At 45.5% G+C, this 22,862-nt stretch overlaps 1 long non-coding RNA gene across 3 annotated transcripts in view; it reads left to right on the forward strand.

Annotated features, from left to right (window-relative positions):
• LOC122210637 overlaps positions 1–22,862 on the forward strand; it is a 140,595-nt gene that overhangs the window by 35,042 nt on the left and 82,691 nt on the right. For all 3 annotated transcript variants that reach the window (XR_006198143.1, XR_006198145.1, XR_006198144.1), the window contains exon 3: positions 658–753. This is a non-coding gene — a long non-coding RNA (uncharacterized LOC122210637). The remainder of the gene's footprint in view (positions 1–657; positions 754–22,862) is intronic.

Genomic DNA, 22,862 nt, shown 5'->3' on the forward strand with positions numbered 1-22,862 from the left:
TCACGTTGTTTCTGGGCCTGAGCGCATGCCTGGTCAATGTTAATTGTTTCCTTCCTAAAAATGAAACATTGTGCGCTCACGGTTTGGGACGACGTTGCCTCCGAGGTCTGTCCTGGCTCCAAGAGAAAGAAGCCCCGGGACAACGAGGCATGTGTGTGTGTGTGAGCTCATGCTTAGCTGCATTCGGAGAATGGGACGAGCAGTAAGGCCCGTTTCGTAATATCTTATTCCCTTCCAAACGTTAACCAAGTTCCTCCAGCGTAGCTGTTTCCTTCCCCAGTGATACAGTTGTTGGTGAAGAAGCTCGCTCGTTTCCCGCGTGGTTTTGGGAACTAGGACTGACAAGGCCTGTGGGGGCCTTGAGTTTGGAGTGCCATAAAGCCACCTGGGTGGGGGCTCCCGGCAGATGGCAGTACACAGGCTCCTTGTTGGGTTTGTTTTCCAATGAACGCCCAAACGCAGCCCCCCCCCGTGGTTGAAATTTGCTAGAGCAACTGCATTTGAAAGAGGCTTTGGGCTCCATTTTCCCCGGGGATGTTAGGAAATACACTGTCTCTGTTCTTCAGTGAAAATCGGTCTTTTTTTTTTTTTTTAATGATACTTGAAAAGTTAATCACTTATATCCTCCAGAATAATTTTTGTGTCTTTTTCCTTTAGAAATCCCCAGTTGGGCATCCAGAGCGCCTACCCTGTTCTTTCTGCATCTTGAATCGAGCGTTAACAGGACACTAAGGTCTGAAGGGGAAATAAAAGGTAATTAAAACTTTTCTTATTAAATTGATGTGTAACCCTGATGATCGTAAAGTAAATACAACCTTTTCTTTGTTGAGCAGAATTTAGGTGTTTTCTTCCACCACTTGCCCCCCCCCCAGCGCCCCCACCTTTCCATTCTGATTTACTTTCCCTTCCTCTCTTCTGTTCCCTCCTTTCTCTGTTCCTGTCTCTTTTCTCCCTTTCCCCTTCTTCCTCCTTCCCCCCTCCTCCTTCTCACCCCGCCCCCCCTCTTCTTTACATGCATTCATCCAGCAGACGTTTGTGACGTCTGTCCCGTGGTGCAGCTCACTGTCCTGAGCCTGCACATGCCATCCTGTCTTTCTTGCCCTGGGGGAGTGGAGGGATTGCCAGAAAGCCCCTCTTGGGACCTGCTGCCCACCTGAGCACCGTGTCTGCTGGTCTCTGCTCCTGCCCCTGGCTGTCACTGTCCTCATTGTCCCTGAAACCCATGGGCTCTCCCCGACCTTTTTGAAGCTGCCTGGGCGTTTAGCTGCAGGGGCTTTTCCGTGAATTCTGTGGCTGTTTTAACTCCCCAGTTTGGACTGTCAGGATCGCAGTCGCTCACGGGGTAAGTAAAGAAAGGCGCAGTGGTGTGCTGGCCCCTGACTGGTGCATTTGTAAGTGTTCTCGCTCGGTGTGAGATTTGGCATCTTTTTCCGAGCCACTAACATGATGCAGAGATTGCACAAAAATGAAATGTTACGGGTCTGCAACACAGGATGTTAACGTCTGCACTCATGCCACTCCCTAGCGATAATACTGCCTAAATTGAGGTGCGAACATGTTAATTCCTTTCCTCTCCACGCATGGACTCGTGTGGCTAATAAAGACATTCAGTCAGTAATAAGTGCCCTGAACCAGTTGGCAAAAATATCAGGGGTAAAAGTGGTTTCATATTTTCTGTGGAATATCTCACCTTTATTTATTTCGCGTTCCTGGTAACTGCCAAGTTGAACGGGCAATTTCTGGGGGGGGGGGGGGGGGGGGGGGGGGCGGAGGGGGGGGGTGGCCGCTGGGGCTCCCACGTGCCTGGTTCATGTTCATGTTTTGTAGTACACTGTAGTCAAGCTATTACTTAGGCCACATGGTGTTAAGAATGCATCAGTCACTGCAGTATTCCCGAGGGAACCTGGGCCTTGGACGCTCGGTGGGAATGGGGAGCTTCTCCCTGAACTGAAAACCTTTTCAAGCATGATTCTTGGGACGTGAGTCTCCTCTCTTCACAGTGCCTCTGTCTGTCCTCAGGTTGACAGTTGTGAAGTTAGTCAGTCCCCCCTGGGACCCCCTCCCCACTATATCCAAAAATAATTTGCCATGATGCCAAAAGCCCTTATTCTGTTACTTCCCCAGTTGCTGGCTTCCCTACACTGTTAGCTGGTGAGGCAGGTCCCCGACTTGTTAAGCTCAGTAACTGAGAGCCTAGTGTGGCTGGGCACATAGCCGTTGGTGACCATTGAAGGGACATAGGGCATCTGTGCAGGGCTCTTTATTCTGGGATGCCTTGTGCTCTGGGCAGTTAGAAGCCCTGGCCTGTGGGTCACATGTGCCAGCTATGAGGCCAGATTTCAGTTTCCTCCTTGTGAGTTTCTTCAGGGAAACTTGGGGGGGGGGGGCCCAGCCAGATTTATGAGTTGGCTTGTGGATTAGGGTGTTCGGCTGTGGCCGCACCAACCCTGCCCTTTCCTGTCTGCGCTTATAGCCCTTATCGTAGGTGGCATGGAGGGCAGGCATGGGAGAGCCAGATTCTTCGGGGTTGGTAAATAAGGTCGTGGCTTCGGCGTTCAGCACATCTGGGTCAGCATCTGTGCTCTGCCACATGGTGGATGTGATGTTGGGAGAGCTGTTGGCTTGGTGCCCCAGTTGCTTCATCTGTCAAGTCAGGATGATAGTGCTGTATCATAGGATTATCGTGAGCCTTCAGTGAGTTATTATTGAGTTGCAACGTAGACGGGCTCATGGGGAATGCTTAGTAGCTATTTGTTGCCATCACCTTCTGCAGAGTGGAGATAGTAACGTTTCCCTCTCCTGGTTACTCTACCCGTTAAATGAGGTGGTCATATACAGGCGGCCTTTGAACAACACGGTTTGAACCGTGTGGGTCCACCTCTATGCAGATTTTTTCAGTAGATCTACGTACAGTGTCGTAAATGTGTAATCTCTTCCGTATGCTTTCCTTAACATGTTCTTTCTCCTAGCTTCCTTTATTGTAAGAATGCAGTCGGTAATACATATAACATCCAAAATATAGTTGATCGATATTTTTATGTCACCGGTAAGGCCTCCAGTCTCCGGTGGGCCATCAGTAGGTAAGTTTCGGGGGAGACAGAAGCTATATGTGGATTTTTGACTGCTCAGAGATTGGTGCCCCAACCCCACGTTGTTCAAGCATCAGCGGTAAAATACATCGTGCCAGGCACGTAAATGCACTCAACATACGGTCGCCCTCAGTGGTGCTGGTCAAAATGACAATAGCATTGTCACAGCAAGTGTGTACAGAGTGGGACAGAGATTGTGACGCTGAACGCTAGCTGATACGTAACAGTAGCAGGCAAGTTCAGTTTGGCGACCACACGGTATGTATGTATTGACAACTTGACATCGTTTAAAATCTCATTAGCTGGTTAAATCATTGTCTACACTTTGGACACAAAAGTTAACTCAAAAAGGCTTTGTGTATGGTTAACTATTGGAGCGAATAGTTGAGAATTATATACCCCGCTCATCTTTTGATTCTTATTAGTGTCTAAGTTTTTAAATATGAAGGACAGCCTTTTCTTGAATTTTTACAAAATTTTTAAACTACCTTAAGAATAAATGATATTAGCTCTTGAACAATGTTAGAATCCATCAGCCTGTCCACACATGTCCTTGATCATATTTATAGGTGTGTCGATGTTTTGGTCTTTCTCATTAGACACGGCCTTTCCTTCGTCATTCTTAAGTATACTGAAATATTACCACCCATGTTATGTGGTTGTTCCAAAACTTTATAAAAGGGGAAGCAAACTGAACTCTAATAACATTTGATTCTACTAGACCTAAATTAAATGGGGCTTAATTTTAGAAAAATCTTTGACATTCTCTTTCCTATACTTGGAACCAAAGCACATTTGAATCCTTGGTGTATTAGAGAATTTCTTACCACTTTTTTTGTATGTTCGCTTTGGGTACACCGGAGACAAATGGCATTCCATGGCTTAAGAACATCAGTTAAAGGACAGAGTATATAATTCGAGTGACTGCGAGTGACCTTAGGATGTGAATGTAGTTGAGCCCTTCTGGCGATAGAGGCCTGTCGTGTTTTCTTCGCACCTGTGCTTGGCCGCGGGCATGCTCGGTGAAGCTGGGAACTGAATTAAAAACACAGCAAAGGCAATTGGAGAACTGAAAATGCCTTTGTTAGGATACTGAGAATATGATGACTTTTCAAATTTGCCTTTCATCTTACCGTAATCGAGTTTAAAGTAGAAATCAAGACCCTGTAGCGGGGGTGATACTTTGGGTGTATTTGAAAGCAGCTTTTTGCTCTGTCCTAAGTTTAGGATGCTGATGGGCCGGGGTCCACCTCCTCCTTCCTTCTGCCTTCCCTTCCTGCTGCCTGTGTCTCTCCCTGCCCCCCTCCTTCCCTGTCTGCCCTCCTGCCCCTCCCCACCCACCTCCTGCCTGTTTTTGAGATGGACCTTAAACAAGCCCCTGTCTGTCCCTGCTCTCGTGTTCCCTGTGCAGTGGCCTGGCTGTCGTCTTCAGAGGTCCTGATAAGAGTTCAAACCAACAGCAGCGAGCAGCCTCGAGCAGTCACGCCACCAGCCCTTTCTGCTGTGACTTGTATTCTGGTGGGCAGCCCCCCATCATTACTTAAACACCTGAGGGAGCCGTCCGCCTCTCCGTTAGAATCCGTGGCGGTACGTCTGTGCTCTTGAGTTACATCCGCCTCTTAGAGCGGTTTTGTCGGCGTCCTTTGCTACCTCATTCCTCGGCTAATTTGGGAAGGAAGCATTCTGCTTCTATTAACATCACTGTTTTCTGGCAGAGAACAGTATTATGGTTGCGTTTCACAGGAAAGACCCAGGCTCAGCCAGAAGTGTTAAGTTCTGTTTGGAATCAGACTTATTCTCTTATCTGCCAGTGTGTGTTCTTCATGACAGAAATCTAGCACTGTGGGGGCGCCTGGGTGGCTCAGCCGGTTAAGTATCCAACTCTTGATTTTGGCTCAGGTCATGATCTCTCAGTTCACGAAACCAAGCTCTGCATTGGGCTCTGCGCGTGGGCTCTGGGCGTGACCGTGCAGAGCTTGCTTGGGGTTCTCTCTCTCTCTCCTTCTCTCTCAGCCCCTCCCCTGCATGCACTCTCTCTCTCTCTCTCAAAATAAATAAATAAACGTTTACAAAAAAAGAAAAAAAACAAAGAAAGAAAGAGACCCGATACGGTGACTCCTGAACTGGCTTAGTATTCCCAGCAATAGACATTAATCTCTTTTCGTTTTGATTTTTAAAAGTTTTTGTATTTGACTGTAAGTTGGCACGCAATCGTTACGATTTTTTTTCCGTTGGAGATGTGCACAATTTAACAAATTCGACTTTGTTACGTGTTTGCACATAGGTTATGGTTTGCCCTGAGATTAAACAAGTAAAAAGAGTGAGGCTACTCCTCAAAATTTGTAGCAGTGACCAGTGAAAGTTTCTGGAAACCAGGGAATAGTTTAGTTGCTATTCTGAACGGGATGTTAGTGAGTCCCTCCTATCCATACCCCTGTCCCCTCTACCCTGGGGTCACCTGGGCTTTAAACTCTCACGGAGACTTGTTTGCTTTTGGTATAGATCTGACCTGAGTACCATCGAAGAGCAAACCATTTAAACAGGAGTGTATTTGAGTAGGTTAAATATACAGTTCTTCAAATCCTAGAAACATTTGAATTTCCCTTTACCAAGTACTGAGTGTCCTGTTTTTTATTTTATTTTTTTATTGTATTTCTGTAATGTAAACTTAGATTTTCTTCGATTTTTTTCTGATAAATATCCATCCTTCTTTCTTTTCTTCCTCCCTCCCTCCCTCCTTCCCTCACTTCCTTGTGTTTAGAGGAAGAAGAACAACATCTGATGGTATGTTGTCGTTTTTCAGGGTGATTTTGGAGACGTTTAAGTAATCGGTGGGCCTTCCATGTATGAGTGGCACTAAGTGCATGTTGATTTTTTTTTCCTATTTGATTTTAGAATCCCGGGCTCTGATTAACCTCCAAAGCCTGTTATCGACAGTAAATGAATTCTAATTGTTACATATGATTCTTAAAAGAACCAAGTCCTTAGCACTTTTTCCGGTTTTCATACACAAATATATAATTTGGCTTTCCTTCTTTAAAAGGAAGGTTGCTTATTGTATGGATTTCAGATGTTTCTGATTTAAGTCACACACTAGAGTCGTACAGATGAGGCTCTGTTTCAACCAGGAATACGGTGTTTATATAATCTTTGAAGCTTTTCTCGTTGCATCCCTTTACAATGAGTTCCATTCTCGGCTCTGTTTTCGGAGTTGTTTCCTATGTTAATTAGCCCTGGAAAGCAGACGTTTCTTTTCTCTTTTTCTCATTGTTGTACAGGTTCGCCTCTCCAGCCTCCACGGTTAGCATTTTATCTCCGAGGCTGCTCTCCTCTCTCTGTCGGCTGGATGGATAGGCATCACCACAACATGACACAAGCAGGGACTGTCTGGGTTTGAAATGCAGGGTGTAGGGGGCCAAATGAATTCTAGATTGTTCTGACCTAGTAACTCACCCAGTTTTTGTTTCTGCATCTTCAAAAGGTACTACTAGGAGGATAATTGAACCTCCTGCAAAAGGTCTTTCTCTCCCCGAGTGATTACTGCTGGCATATAAATCTGTGTTAGCCTCTTTTCACTTACATTCGAAATCTCAGATAGCACTCACTCCAGATCAGGTTGCATCGCTGCCCTCGTGGCTCCCCGTCGGCCCTGGGAACATTCTTGACGGCTGTTCAGCGCTGTCATATTTGCGCCTGACGTCATGGCATGTTCAAGATACGCATGTTGCAGATTTCACTCCGACTCCTTGATTTTACAGAGGAGAAAATTGAGACCACGTTTACAGTCGCCTCCGCTTGGGATAGCTGTTAAGAATTCAGCAAAGATGTCATTTTCCGTTGTCCTTCCTGCACTTCTGTAAATTGAGCATTTTCCACTAGGTCACAGAGATTGTTTTGATAGAAATTCCCTGAGGGAGGGGTGCCTGGGTGGCTCAGTCGGTTAAGCCTCTGACTCTTGGTTTCACCTCAGGTCATGGCCTCATGGGTTCGTGTGTTCAAGCCCCGCATTGGGCTCTGTGCTGACAGGGCAGAGCCTGCTTGGGATTCTCTCTCTCTCTGCCCCTCTCCTGCCCCTCCCCTTTCTCTCTCACACACACAAAATAAATAAATAAACTTCATTGAAAAATTAAAACCAAAAAAGAAACTCCCCGACGGAGCTAAAGAAGGCATATCCCTACCATGTTAGTTTATACAACTCCCCCCCCCGCCCCACCCCTGTCCTTCTAGGTAATTCTTCACAGTGTTGCCCTCTGTGCCGGAGACTGGATTGCAGTTATCCTGGCTGGCTGGCAGGTTCAGGGCCTCCTCACTGGCCCTGCTTTGGGGAGGGAAACTGAGCCCTGACTCATCCTCACTCTAAGAATGCTGGGAGGAAGTCCTTGTGAGGGCCTCCTCTGTGTGGGTCACGTTAAAAATGCAAAGAGCTTAGATTATTAGCCTTCGTGTGACTCAAAGACTGAACTCCTTTCCCTTAGAATGCGTGTGATGAGCTTACTTACCTGTTTGTTCGATCCCATGCTGGTTGGCACAGGGCTGGTGGCCAACCCGGAAGCACCAGCCATGGGCGGTGTTCCCCAAGAGGCCTTTGTCACCAGCTCTGTTTGCTCCCTTTGGAACACCTTCACCATCCACGCGGAAAGTCTTACCCATATGGGATCGCGTTGAGGTCACAGGTCTTGACATTGTATTCCCCTGGTACTCCTTTTGTGTGATTTGTTTGTTTGTTTGTTTTTTAATTTTTTTTTAAACGTTTTATTTATTTTTGAGACAGGGAGAGATAGAGCATGAACAGGGAGGGTCGGAGAGAGGGAGACACAGAATCCGAAACAGGCTCCAGGCTCTGAGCTGTCAGCACAGAGCCTGACGCGGGGCTCGAACCCACGGACCGCGAGATCATGACCTGAGCCGAAGTCGGCCGCTTAACCGACTGAGCCACCCAGGTGCCCACGCGTGATTTGTTTTTAAAATCGTAATTTAATTAATTATCTCTGTTTGGTAGGCTGTGTTGGGTACCAGGTCAGTCGGTTGGACAATGGAAAGTGCTGCAGGAATTTTGAAACTGAGTCCTGTTCTCCTCTTTCACCGTGGTTTGAGTTGCCCGGACAGGTCAGCTCCTTCTCTGAAGGTCACCTCTTCTTTGACGTACTATGCTGTCTCCGCCCTGCCTTTTTTCTTTTCCTGCAAAACATTTACTTTCTTCTGCTTTTGATTTGGGCACAGATCATTCTGTCCTCAGAGCTAATCCATCTGTGTGCTGTGACAGTTTATTTATTGAACATAAAAGCAAAGCAGTTTGGTTTTTTTCTAAGCAGTTCGTGTTTTCCAGTATCTGAAATAATGCTCACAAAGAGAAGTTGATGTGCAAACATTTAGAGACCCAGGTGCTCCTGGACGGTCACCCCCTAGATCAGGACCAGCATTGAAAAAAATTTTTTTAATGTTTGTTTATTTTTGAGACAGAGGGAGACGGAGCGTGAGTCCCGGGGGAGGGGCAGAGAGAGAGGGAGACACAGAATCCAAAGCAGGCTCCAGGCTCCGAGCTGTTAGCACAGAGCCGGATGTGGGGCTCGAACCCACGAACCTCGAGATCGTGACCTGAGCCGAAGTTGGACGCTTAACCAGCTGAGCCACCCAGGCACCCCAGGACCAGCATTTTTAAATTCCATGTTCAATGAGGCTTAAAATGTCTACATATGATATTTTTCCTTTCTCTACAATCTTTTTTTTTTTTTTTCAGCAGTCTTGTTGCCATATGATGGTTGATAAAATAAACTTTCGCAACAAATGCACACAATTTCTTGTTTTCGGCGGGGGTGGGGGGGTCAGAAATGGGGAAAGCTGAATTGCTAAGGTACACCACAGTAACTTAACCACGTGAATAAACATTAAGTGGAAATGTCCATTCCAGCAAGAAATAGGACCACGCCTTCAGCGTAAAGCATGATGATGTTTCCCACTCTTCTGTTATTCTCCCTTTTACCAAAACCTAAAACATGCCGCCATGAGTAGATATTTCTGGTGGTCCCCATCACGTAATTGGTGGCGACATTTCAGCCACCATGTTAGCAAGTTGATATGCTACTGGTTCTCCCCCCTCCCTCATTTGGATTGGTCAGTATTCTGTAGCTCCTATCCAGGGAAGTCGCAGCCAGAGGAAATTATAGCAGGTGCACCGTAAGCTGGGAGTGTCATTGCCAGATAGGGAAGGTGAGGGCGTTACCCTGGATGATGCAGTTCACTCACCGTGGTGATGGCCAGCTGTCACCCACATGTGGCATCGAGGTGTGGGGCTACACTGGCTGGTGGAGGAAGAACTTGGGGTCCACAGCACTTCCTGGTGTGAACCATCTGGTAAGTGAAGACGTTCCTTAAAGTAGTGTGTGTATGGCCGTTTTCTCCGTTTTAGCGATAGGGTTTGGTAATCCTGCAGTAATCTGATCACCAGATGGTTGGCAGACGGCTAACTTCTGCTTTAAGTCTGGAAGCGGCTCGAAAAAGGAACCCTATTTCCTTGTCCCTGAGTCTCTCACAGGGAGTAAGCAGGGGTCTAGCTTCAGTTCTTAGAAGGATCTGACCTCAGAGAGGCTGTGTAAAGTCTCCCAGCCTTAGCCTCCTTGTGTGTACCATGCGGAGAAATAGATTCCGATTTCTCTGCTTCCATAAGCTACAAGTTTTGATTTGACCATTATAATCAGGGGCTGAGTTAGAACACGTAATGTTATTGGACCGAAAATAATGTTATTCCTTCTCTTTAGATACTGAACCCTATACTCGATCCAGGATATTGCACTAAAATTGCGTTTATGATGAAGACATTTTAAAATTGCAGATGTTAATTGATTTAAAAATAGTACATATGCGTTTTTATTCAGCTGTTGACCAACAGGGCTCGGGTGCCTTTTCCTGATTGTGTAGCCAAAAGCAACAGTAATGAGGCTTGTGGGTGCAATGTCAGTGTCAGCGCAGAGATGATAGCACGTGGCCTCTCTGGGTTTTGGCTGCTTTTTTATACAGATCGTTTCCCGCAGCCTGTTTCTAGTTTATTCACCTTCTAGGTTACCTGGATCTTCTGCTCTGCGGATTGTAATTTTTTCCCAGCGAGCTCTCCCCATCTCCTTTCATAAGTGAGGGAGACTAGTTAGGTGATGCTAACACAGCCTCTATAGCACGGTTTGAGAGGTACTCTGGCCGGCTGTAGCACACCGAGGTAGTGCATGAACTCTGTGTGCCAGAGTTTACGGCGTAGGACTGCACTTTCTTTCTTTTTTTTTTTTTAATTTTTTTTTTAAACGTTTATTTTACTTTTGAGACAGAGACAGAGCACGAACGGGGGAGGGTCAGAGAGAGAGGGAGACACAGAATCGGAAGCAGGCTCCAGGCTCTGAGCCATCAGCCCAGAGCCCGACTTGGGGCTCAAACTCACGGACCGTGAGATCGTGACCTGGGCTGAAGTCGGACGCTTAACCGACTGAGCCACCCAGGCACCCCATAGGACTGCACTTTCTAATATGCTAGATGAAGGTGTGGGTGAGGAACTTGTCTCCAGTGTCGTGTTATGTTCCGCTACCTAAAAGCTACGATCTATAGGGGAGGAGCACCTGGGTGGCTCAGTCGGTTAAGCGTCCCGCTCTTGATTTCGGCTCAGGTCGTGATCTCACGGTTCGTGAGATTGAGCCCTGCGTCAGGCTCCACGCTGTTTAGGACTCTCTCTCTCTCTCCCCCTCCCCCTCCCCCTCCCTCTCCCCCTCCCTCTCCCTCTCCCTCTCCATCTCCCTTTCCCTCTCCCTCTCCCTCTCCCTCTCCTCCCCCCCCCAAAAATAAATAAATACAATAAACTTAAAAAAAAAAAAAGAGCTACAATCTGTGTCAAAACCCGTTATCAAACCTCCCTGGATCCTTGTAGAAGAAGTGAAATAGATATAAAGCATCCTGTCATTAGCATGCCAGGCCTTTTCGTGATTTCTAGATGTCCCGCTTTACACCCTGGAAACGGGCCTGGCTCCTGTCGGCCCCGGAGACTTTGAGTGACACTTTCATCTTTAGAACACATCCCTCTCCCTCAGGGCACCGGGGGCAGACGCTGTTTGCACTGTAGCCAATGAGATGGTTTTACGAGGGTAGGGCACCCGGGATCGGCTGGTATTTAAAGAACGCGGACGAAAGCGGTAGGTGCCTTGCGGAGGCACGAGGCTACAGCTTTTGGACACTTATTTCCTCCTAGGATCGCAAGTCTTATCGATGGCTGATTGTGTAAAGTGGAGTTGTTTGTCCACAGAGCGTGCCTCTCCCCGCGAGGAGAGGCAGCTAGTAAATGTCAGCTCAGGGCTGGCAGCATGTGGCTTCAGAATGCCCAGCCCCGGTGGCCTGTTAAGGATGACGCGTGTCAGTAATCAAAGCACTCAGGTGTCGTAGGCGTTTACTTTTTCAGATGTAATAAGTACTTCAAGCCATGGGTTTTGCCTTGGTCAGAAAGTTGGGATATAAACAATGTGGTCTCGGGACGCCTGGGTAGCTCAGTAGGTTAAACGTGGGAGTCTTGATTTCGGCCAAGGTCACAATCTCACTGCTTCGAGATCGAGCCTTGAGTGGGGGGCTCCGTGCTGGGTGTGGAGCCTGCTTGGGGCTCTCTCTCTCTCCCTCTCCCCCTTCCTCCCCCTTCTCTCTCTCTCTCTCTCTCTCCCTCAAGAAAATAAATAAATAAATAAATAAAACAGCATAGTCTCATAAAAACGGTTTCTTGTAGATCAAGAGTTAATTTTCATTCCGGAAGAGATCACCGACTAACCCTTAAACCTATGACAAGTTATTTAATCTCTCTCTGCTTTGATTTTCTTGCCCAGTGGATACTCCAGATCTGAACGCCTCAACAGTGGTTACCGTGGGCAGGCAGCATTCTGGGTACTGTGCACCTTATTCCCTCATTTGATCCTCTTAACAGCTCTGGGGTAGGGTCTGCTATTATCCCCATTATAAATGAGGTCACTGAAGCGTAGAGAGGTAAAATAGCTTGTCTAGGGTTCCACAGGTAACAGTAGTAAAATAGGACTTGCATGTAATCAGGATGATTCTAGAATTCCATTCCCTTAAATGATACGCGGTACTGGCTCTCCAAAAAAGTGGTATAATAGTCACTGATTCCTTTGTATTTGGTGAATGTACATTTACTCTTTCGTGGGAGGTGTTTGAACCAATGAATGTGACCGCCGTTTGTCTGGTACTTAAATACATTCTGCGGGGGCTGCACAAAGTACTGTGCTACTTAGGAATGACTTCCTGCAGCAGCGTGGATTCCTACCTAGACGTTGGGGTGCTCAGAGGCACCACATACGCTGGTACAGATGAATCCTGTGTTGGTCCTAGGGGGCCCCTCGCACAGACCGCCATGATCATGACATCTCTTAGACTGCGTTGTCCACAGCCTGTACAGTTGTATGCCCGGCTTTTTGCAAGCTGACGGCCTTATTTAGAAAACTTTCGGGGCACCCGGGTGGCTCAGTCGGCTAAGCGGCCGACTTCAGCTCAGGTCACGATCTCGCGGTCCGTGAGTTCGAGCCCCGCGTCGGGCTCTGTGCCAACAGCTCGGAGCCTGGAGCCTGCTTCCGATTCTGTGTCTCCCTCTCTCTCTGACCCTCCCCCGTTCATGCTCTGTCTCTCTCTCTCTGTCTCAAAAATAAATAAACATTAAAAAAAAATTTTTTTGGAAAACTTTCATGAACATGTAGAAACTGTAGTGTACCTGTGATCATAGTTCCTGCTTTATAAACTCACCTTAGTGTATCAAAGCTACCTTTGAATGAAGTGGAAAAAAAAATACTTTACATAGCAAACCTCTAGATGCTAAAATGCCCATGTGAAAGCAGTAGCTACCAGGTAAATAGAGAAGCCGTTTGGAATGCAACAGAAGAATCCAAATAAGCCCCTGTACTAATTTCTAATTTACAGGGACGTTAGTTGGCCAGACTGTGTGGGTATTAGAATTACAAACTCATCAGCTTAGTAATTTTGCAAATTATAGACCTCACCCAGCAAGTTCCCAAAATAAAAGCCATTTCATTGAACTATTTCAGCTGTCACTTAGCTTCAAGGCAGCGCAACTCGCGCAATACATCAGATTGTAGAGATTCGTGGATGCTCTTTAGCCAAGTGCCACTTCTGGCTGAAAGCAGGTGGCACTTGGAAATGCTCATGAGACAAGGACAAAATACTGTGTGGATGGATGGACACAAAGCCCTCAAACTGCTGTACCCACTAAATATGCTCAGTAGTAAATAGGTTATAGAACACCTGTACTATGTAGTGTTAGGAAGTAATGAGTGAACCAGGTAAAATAAAGCCGTCTTCTTAAGCAGCTTTAATTGGTGAGAAGTTTAAGCGTAATCGTCTGTTGAAAAGTTGTTTAAAAATTAGTGAAGTGGATTAATTGTAACCTGACAGTAAGTCAGTGTGATGTACGTGTGTGCCATTAGAATAGTTATGGCCACATTTATTACAGGGGGAGGCAGAGCCCTGAGTGGGCCACGTTGTGGGGCTCAGAGGACACTAGAATTGCCCTCTCTAGCCGCTCAAAGCAGCTCTGGATACGTCAGCAGTGATCACGGCCGCACAGTGGGGTCCCCTCTCTGACAGCATGGTCACACTCTCCCGTGTTGCTCTGTGGTTCTTCCGTGCGAATGTCGCCTAATAGAGGTTTGTGGTAAGCTCCGTGAGGGCAGGAAGTGTGGTGTGTTGGCAGCTGTCTCCCCAGGGCGCCTAGAGCAGTGCCTAACACCCAATGGGTGCCCTATAAATAGTCACCAAATGGAATGAACTCAACTGTGTCCCGATCTAACCCCATATTGTATATTAATACCCGGTCCATGGTCCAGCGATCCAGGCTTCTGAGACTTCTGCATTCTCCGAAATGATCTGTATGTTTTGTGGCGATTCTGAAGAGTGCCCGTTTCATAGATGAGGGAATTGAGGCACAGGGAGGTTGTAGGGGGTCAGGCATTACCTTTCAGATATAAAGGTCCGCCCTCCTTAAGTGCGTCATCTCCCGTTAATGAACCCAGAATAAACAGGATGTCTTAGTACCACTTCTACATCCATTTCTTCTTTGACCTTTCAACTTTAGGAACCCTCTTAGAGCAGAGATCTGAAGAAGGAACTCCGTGTGTACATCTTCCCATAGCTGGCCACATGGACTCGTAGTCACATTTCTTGATCTTCAGCTTGTATCGCCTACTCACGTCCACTTTTGCAAGAGGATAACTTACGTCAAGTCAGCGATGACCAGTTGTCCAGTTCAGAATACGACGTCTCCAGCCTCACGCTAGACTGTGTCATTCTGCCAGACGTTGGCTGTGGGGTCTTGGTTTATTAATGGTCAATCTCCAATGGATTACGCAGTGGCAGGTGGCTTTGCAAATGCTGGAGAGAATTTGCTTTACAGGCCATAGCTTGAACCGGGGAGCCTGCAACCCGCACGTGGCAGATTTCCAGAGCTGATGTTGTTGGGCAACCGTGAGGCTAGCGCACTTTCAACCCGGGAGAAAGTCAGGTGGGAGAGTTCCAGAGAGAAAATACCGGAGGTGGTAGGGGGCGTCTTCGAACGATACCGAAATCCAGTCATCCCAGGAGCGAATGTGGAAATCAGTAGATTTCTTTCCTTTGGAAACAGTAAAGACTATGTCAGAATGAGATACTCTCCGTTTTTGGGAAGCGGTGATACGAGCATTCTGAAGGACGTCAAATGATGTAGTAAGTCCGTCCAGCGGTCCCTGCCTATCTGTAGGGAAGAGGAAAATACCAGTTACCCGAGTTTTGGCATCATGGTCTGTGTTTGGTAGGGTGCTTGTCATGAGGTCTGAGGACTAGCTGTGTCTGAGGTGCACTTGGGAACTGCCATGTTTGTTTCTTCTTTGTGTCCTCGGGGTTGTCCCCAGAGGCCACCGGGCGTGGGCTGTGGTTCCAGGCACTGAGGCACAGCGGCTGTCCATGAGGCACGAGGGACTTCCTGAGATTGTAATGAATCGTGTTCTCTTCCCGCCTCTCTCTCTCTCTTCATTTTAAACCGATGTTAATCAAACAGTGATACTCTGTAAATCATTGAAGAGGCAGTTTCCCATCAAACGGTAATAGAGGAATTCTGTCTTTGTACAGTTGATACCTGTTTTGGTAAATGACTGCTCTCTTGTCATATGTAAGAGGCCATTTCACGTGGGTAATGAATATCGGGACTTTAGTTTTTAAAAACAGCTTCGTGCAGGAGGTTATCGTGCTCGGTCACCAGTTTGAGAATTTTGAAAAAAAAAAAAAAAAGCTAATGGCAAAGTAGGACTTAATTTAAATTTTAGCTTCTTTCTTTTAACTCTCTTTCACCTTCTACAGAAGTTATTAGCATGAAAGCCTAATGGATTCACACTCCCTGGGATATATATGCTGCTGAAATTCAGCATTTGGTTCTCAATACTTGCTTAATAATCCCTAAACCCAGCCTGAAACTCTAGGGTGCTTAGGCATAGTTCATTATTACGAAGCCAGTCAGCAGTGAATTACTTAGCTGTTTTGCAGTGGTTTTTCTCTTACTTAGTCCCTTTTGGATGCACCTGCAAATTCTCTTCAGGAAAATTATCTGTTCATATTTGGAGGATAAAAATAGAAGCTTTGAATATTCCTTTGGTGCAGGCTCGGTGGAGAATATTTTGGTGCTGCTGGATATTTTTCATTTTAAAAAGAATGTTCACGTTGATCTCACTGTTGTTCTTACCCTGCTGAGCCCTGACCCCCTCACCTCCACCGCCGCCGAGTCCCCTCCTTGCCTCATACCTCACAACATGTCAGTGGGTTCTGTTGTCCTGTTTGTGCCCACCCTGGTCCTTTCTTTCCCCTCTGCCTTCCCTCGGCACTGTCTCTTTTTGGTACTTTCTGGAGGTTCTCCATCCTGATACACAAATCTGGGACACTTTCAATCCTTTTCCCCCCTGGCCTCAGGACTTTGTGACTTACTGCTCTGTTTTCTGTTGTCTTCTAGGTCGGGGGCTCTCATCTCCTCCCTTTCCTGCCCTCTTTGTTCATTCCCTTACTACGGCTGAAATGTGCACATCCACCAGGGGTCTTGCTCAGCCATTTGGTCATTTTCAACCTGGAACATCATCTGGTTCCAGCTTTTCTTCCCGCAGTGATTATCTCAACATTTATGTCTCTTGCTAGATTCACTTAATCGATAGTCGAGCCCAAACTCAAATTCACGAGGACACGAATGGATCTCCAGATCTTCCTGCTAACAAACCAGCATCTCTCCTAGCTTTTCTGCTAAAGTACCCCTGAGCTTCTGATACGGAGGAACCATCTTTGGAAAACCTTGGAGAATCAACCACACTCGTGGGCGTTCACTCATTAAGTGGTTTTGTTCCTTGTTCATATTTGCCTTTTTCTTTCTTTACTGAGTTCCAAGTCGAGTGCCCATCCTCTTTCATCAGGTAGCGTCACTAAAGCTGTCACCAGCTGGCTGCTCCATCCCTCAGGGGTTCCATTTCCTGTCCAGCTTGTGTGTTACCTATAGGTGCATCTTGATAAAATGCTGTCTTCATGTTACCTACCTTCTTAAAAACCTTTTACTAACTCCCACGGACTGTGGGGGGTAAACGGTACAGGTGGGGTAGGGTGGGCACCTACCTGGTGCCATAGACGAGCTCTGACTTACCTTTCCAGTCCTTTCTGTTCTCCAGCTTGGAATCCTCCCCGTCAGCTTTATTGACCTGCTTGAGATCTTGAATGCTTGTGGCAAACCCTGCTCGTTTCCTCTGCTCTCACCCGGGCCTAGAGTCCCCGTCCCATTTCCTTCACTTAGCCCAGTCACGGCAATATGTGCTGTCACCCACAAAACGGAAGGGTCACCTCGTGCTTCTTTTAAAGACAGACTCTAAATGAATTTATAGCACTTCCTGTCTTAAGATCTCGCAATTAGTTTTGAGTTATCAGTGGGTCTCTTCACTGTTTTATTTTTAACTGTGGTAAAAAAAAAACCACAACATAAAATTTACCGTCTTAATTTCTAAGTGTACAGTTCTCAGTGGTGGTGTGTTATTGTTTTATATTATTTTCAATTTTTCATGGGTTTATTAGCCACATCTCAACCGTTGATACATAAACCATTTAAAGACTTGGGTTCCGTACTCTTGGCTGCATTGCCTTAAGTCAGTGCATTCGTTATGTGCCTGTTGTTTCTAAACACTGTGTTTTGCATCCCCGACTTTGTCTAGTTCACACAGCAGATGTTAAACATCTGACAACTGAGTTTAAGAAATTTCTTTTAGGAATAATTTTTGGTGGTGGAATTTGTAAACAGCTTGTATAAAGAGTCACAGCTCATTCGTTTAAAAAGTAAATGCCAAGCAAGACAAGCATTATCGGGGGGGGAATTTTCTCACTTAAGAGAAATCTTTGTAGAGTAATAGGGATTAAGATTTTTATTTCCTCCCAACAAGACTAGTGTGATAGATACTTGAGTGTGTGTGTGTGTGTGTGTGTGTGTGTGTGCGCGCTTTTAAACTGTAGTGCTCAGTATTATCTATTAGAATCATTTGTCTCCTCAATAGCATGGTTATTTTCATTTTACATTGCTGGGTCAAGAATGAAAGGTTTCGTGTTTGATTTAGGTCACACTCTCATATACTCTGTTTCTGGGAAGTCACTTTGGCTTTCGTACAAGTTTCTGTTTGGGGAATTTTAGAAGTTGGTGAACTCGTGTCCCCTTCCCATGGATGGGCACCGTTTTGTGGTTCTCAGGCTATTGTTTCAGACTGCTGCAAACTTGGTTGTGGTTAAGAACGCCAACTACCTCTCATATGTGAATAGATGACAGTGGATAGAAATACTTCACGAAAATCTCATTTTCTTTAATGAAAAGAATGCAGTTGGTCACAATCCTTAGGCGTACCTACAACAAATGTCCAAACTGCCCTGAATTAGATCAGATATTTCTTTGTAACTCTTAATATAAGTCTGGATGGATGGAAGGATGGATGGGTGGAAATATATGCTTTTTCCCCCCAAATCTGTGATTTTATTTTGCTCATTTTTTGTCTTTAATTTCATTGCATCTTCTTTCTTTCTTTCATTGAAATATAGTTGACGTTCAATGTTACTTTAGCTTCGCATGTACGGCGTAGTGATTTCGATAGATCTGTACGTCATGCTGCGCTCACAAGTGTAGCTATCATCCGTCACCACACCATGCTATTAAATTACCAATGATTATATGCCCTATGCTGTACGTTTTATCCCTGTGATTTATTTATTTCATAACTGGAAGCCTATACGTCCCCCTCCCTATCACCTGTGTTGCCCATCCAGAAAGTAGTATGGAGGAGTTTGGAGGTCCTCAAAAATTTAAAAATAGAAAGACATATGATCAGCAATTCCACTACTGAATATTTACCCAAAGAAAACAAAATACCAAATACTAATTCAAAAAGGTATATGCACCCCTATGTTTATTACAGCATAGCCAAGATGGAGAAGCAACACACATGTCCATCTATAGGTGGATAGATATAGAAGAAGTGGTGTATACACACACACACACACACACACACACACACACACAGAGGAATATTACTCAGCCATAAAAAGGAATGAGATCTTGTCATTTGTGACAATATGGATGGACCTAGAGAGTATTCTGCGAGGTGAAATAAATCAGACCCAGAAAGACAAATACCTTATGATTTCATTTATATGTGGAATCTCAGAAACACACACACACACACACACACACACACACACACACACAAGCAAAAAACCAAGCAAATGAAATGTACACTTTCTGAATTGATTGTTCAGCACCGTCACACCAAACATTATATAATACCCAGGTTATACCGTATCTTACACATCATACATACTAGTAATAGTACTGTATTGATTTAAATTGTTTATCTCAATTCTTAATAGACTTGTTTCTCTCTCTCTTAATAGCCTGAGGGTTACTGGAAAGCAGGGGCTGACTTATTTATCTGTTTTTAGTGCCTAGCAGAGAGCCTAGCATGGAATTGAAATGAAACAAACTTCTATAAGTTGAAATCACAGCAGACTTGCTTATAGAAACAAAATGAGATGCTGAACATTTATATTTTAATAAGTATTTACTCACAGGAAAAGCAATAGGCAAACAGCCTCTGATGCTTACTTTTTCTTATAATATGTGGCTGTCACATGTACCTTAGCATTCCCTAGAATTAGTCAATAAGCACTTACAAAGGATACTGCATATAGTAGATAGTCAGTTACTATTTTGATGAATAAAAGACGGACACTGTCCCTAATATACATCATAGGAACCTAAACAAGCTATAACATTGTTGTCGCTTTTATTGATGTTAGCGTTAGTCTGTTGCAGAAGGGCTGATTTCTATTTTAACATTTCTGAGAAGTACTGCTTTTTTTTGCATGCAATACTTTAGAATAGTCACTCTCATTAAAGATGTATGCGTCCTGCTTGGCCTCAGATTTCATGGCTTCATAGGAAGGATAGAGATTTCCTTCAGTGTTTCTTATGCTTTTCTTTCTTTTCCACTTGTTGGTTACACATTCATGCTCCTGAGGATAGTTGGCTAATCCCGGGAGGTGCTTTTAGGGTAGTGTCATTTTTATGTGAACAGAGGCTGGCTTAGAAGAAAGCATATTCGTTTTTCTGTTTCTGGTAACAGATCTCCGCAGGCAGCCATTTGTTACCTCACAGTTGAGTTGCTCCCCAGTCTGTCATGGCTCAACTGGGTCCTCTGCTTACAGTCTCACACTCAGGGTGTTGGTCGGACTGTATTCTCAGTTGAGACTTTGGGGAAAATTCAGTTTCTAAGCTCATTCATGTTTTTGGCAGGATGGAGGTCCCTGTATCCTGGCTATCAGCCAAGGGTGCCCTCAGTTCCTAGAAATTTCTAGAAACTACTGGCAGTTCCTTGCCCTGGGCCTTCTCAGGTGCCCTCTGACTGACCCTAGCAGAATCTCTCATCAAATACCTCTCACTTCTGAGCTCTTTGGTTTCTCTCCTGTGACCAGCCAGAGAAACCTCTCTGCTTCCAAAGGATCCATGAGATCAGGTGAGGTCCCTCCAGATAATCTCACCATCTTAAGGTTAATGCACCATATGGCATACCTAAGCATAGTAAAATCCATTATATTTACTGTCCTGGGACCATGCAGGGTGCGTACCGGGTTGGGAATTCCTGGGGACCATGTTAGAATTCTGCCTCCATAAAAAGTTCAGTTAAGATACCTGGGAAAGACCAAATTTACCTTCATACTTATACTTTGAGATCCTGAAGACTGTGTTTCATGGGCTCTATCTTTTTCAACCTTACTATATTTCTAAGAGAGAAGTAGTCCTTCATATAAAGGGATTTTTTTACAGTCAGGAGGGCATAGGGTTGAATGTTTGTGGTTTTCATTTATCGATCTGTATTATTTCAGACAGTCACTCCAGGGCTAGTGGTGGCCAGATGTGAGGACGGGAGTCAAGTGAGCAGAGTCTGCAATTAACATGGAAACCAAATTGACCCGAGTTTGGGCTTCATCCAGGAGAAGAACTTGACAAGTGAGGCCATGGGGAAGGCAGTGAACTTGACAAGCCAGGCCATAGAGAGCCTCCCTCAGTTCAAGACCAGAGAAATGACTTGCCAGAATCACTGTTTTTTGGCAGATTAACGTGGAAACTGTATTATGGTTAGAGGGGAGAAGCCAGAAGCAGAAACTAGCCAGAAATTCAGAAGTGAATGTTTATTTATCCATGGCAAGGGAGATTCAGGAATTAATTATGTTTCTTGAGTTACCTTAATAGCAATAGTGCTAGTAGAATAAACAAGAGTGGGGGAGCTTAAACAAGATAAACGAGAAAATCAGATTACTTTTTATGAGTTGTGATCACCTGAATAGCATCAGTCAGTTTTAGTGGAGACCGTGGATAAGTGGTTTTCAGGCTGCGTATCAGGTAAGTGATCAGTTTGTCGTTAACTTACCTGCCTTTGCCGTTGGGTTTATACGTATTGGTTTAGGTGCATATACATTTTTCTTATCGTCCAAACAGCTTTGCTAACCAGAGACACATGGGGTAAAATGGATACCCAATGTGTGTTTTACAGGGAGTTGTATTTCACATTTATAGCACTTGGCTTTGCCTGTTCCCCTACCCCTGGCAAAAAGTAACACTCCTTTAAATGAGATGGGTAATGGTTCCGTAACATTTATTACTACAGTGACAGGTTGTTGCTTCTGAATACTGTACTTTCTCTGTTTAAATCACATACTTCTGGTTTTCTTGGAGTCAGTATTCCAAAGGAGTTTGGCTTTTACTTCCTATTCCCTCCATGCATTTTTTTGACTGAAAGATTCTTAAGATTAGAAACAAACAAACAAACGTAGAAGTCCTCCCTGGGCCTGGGAACCAGACCGTGAACATATCCGTTTGCACGGAAGTATAAAACTGCTGGTTTTGCAAATATTCAGCGTGGAGTTCTCACCGCACAGTTGGCTGATAAAACCCTAGATAAACTAAAACTATAGAGCTTTTGTAGCCTGAGAAGGAGAACACATAGCTTCATCTTTGTGACCAAAACTGGCAATGCAACTACGGTAAAAAGAGGGCATAGTGATCTGTAGGTTAGCGATGGGATCGGAGACATTGAGATGCTGAGGGTTTTATTTTATTTTATTTTATTTTTTTTTTTTTTTTAAATTTTTTTTTTCAACATTTTTTATTTATTTTTGGGACAGAGAGAGACAGAGCATGAACGGGGGAGGGGCAGAGAGAGAGGGAGACACAGAATCGGAAACAGGCTCCAGGCTCCGAGCCATCAGCCCAGAGCCTGACACGGGGCTCGAACTCACGGACCGCGAGATCGTGACCTGGCTGAAGTCGGACGCTTAACCGACTGCGCCACCCAGGCGCCCCGAGATGCTGAGGGTTTTAAAGGAAACCTACGTAATAAATCACTTGTTCACTCAATAAATATAAAAATTTTTTTTAACGTTTATTTATTTTTGAGACAGAGAGAGACAGAGCATGAAAGGGGGGAGGGGCAGAGAGAGAGGGAGACACAGAATCTGAAATAGGCTCCAGGCTCTGAGCAGTCAACACAGAGCCCGACGCGGGGCTCGAGCTCACGGAGCACAAGATCATGACCTGAGCTGAAGTCGGACGCTTAACCGACTGAGCCACCCAGGCGCCCCACACTCAATAAATATTTATTGCTAACCTGCCCCAAGCCTGTTCTTCGACAGCTGGGGCTAGAGTAGTAAACAAAAAGAGGCAGTAAGTTCTGCCCTTGGGGGGCTTATATTTCGGTGAAATGAAGCAGACGTACAGAAGATAAATATACGAAATATTTGGGACTTCAAATGGGCAGAAGTACCACACGGGAAACTAAAGGGCGGGGGGATAGATGTGTGTTGTAGGAGAGGGCAATTTTAGAGGCTGTAGTAGGCAGGACTCTGTACTGGGTGGCCGGGCCAGCGGAGTGTGGAGTGGGTGATGAGTGTCACTACCATGATGGGTTACTGGATGACGTTATGTAAGACTCCATCAAAGCAGACTGGGCTAGAGTTTCTCCTGCTGGTCGTGGAGCAGTGAGCCGTGGGAAGGCCACGTGGCAGGAGACCGGGAACGACCTCTCAGAGACGAGAATGGCCCCAGCTCGCAGCCCCCAGGAAACCCGGGACCTCAGTCCGCCAGCCCCCGGGGACTGAATTTTGCCAACAGCCACAAGAACTCAAAGGGGGACACCTCGATTGCAGCCT

This window comes from Panthera leo, chromosome F2 (assembly GCF_018350215.1).
Source record: "Panthera leo isolate Ple1 chromosome F2, P.leo_Ple1_pat1.1, whole genome shotgun sequence".
NCBI classification, from domain to species: domain Eukaryota; kingdom Metazoa; phylum Chordata; class Mammalia; order Carnivora; family Felidae; genus Panthera; species Panthera leo.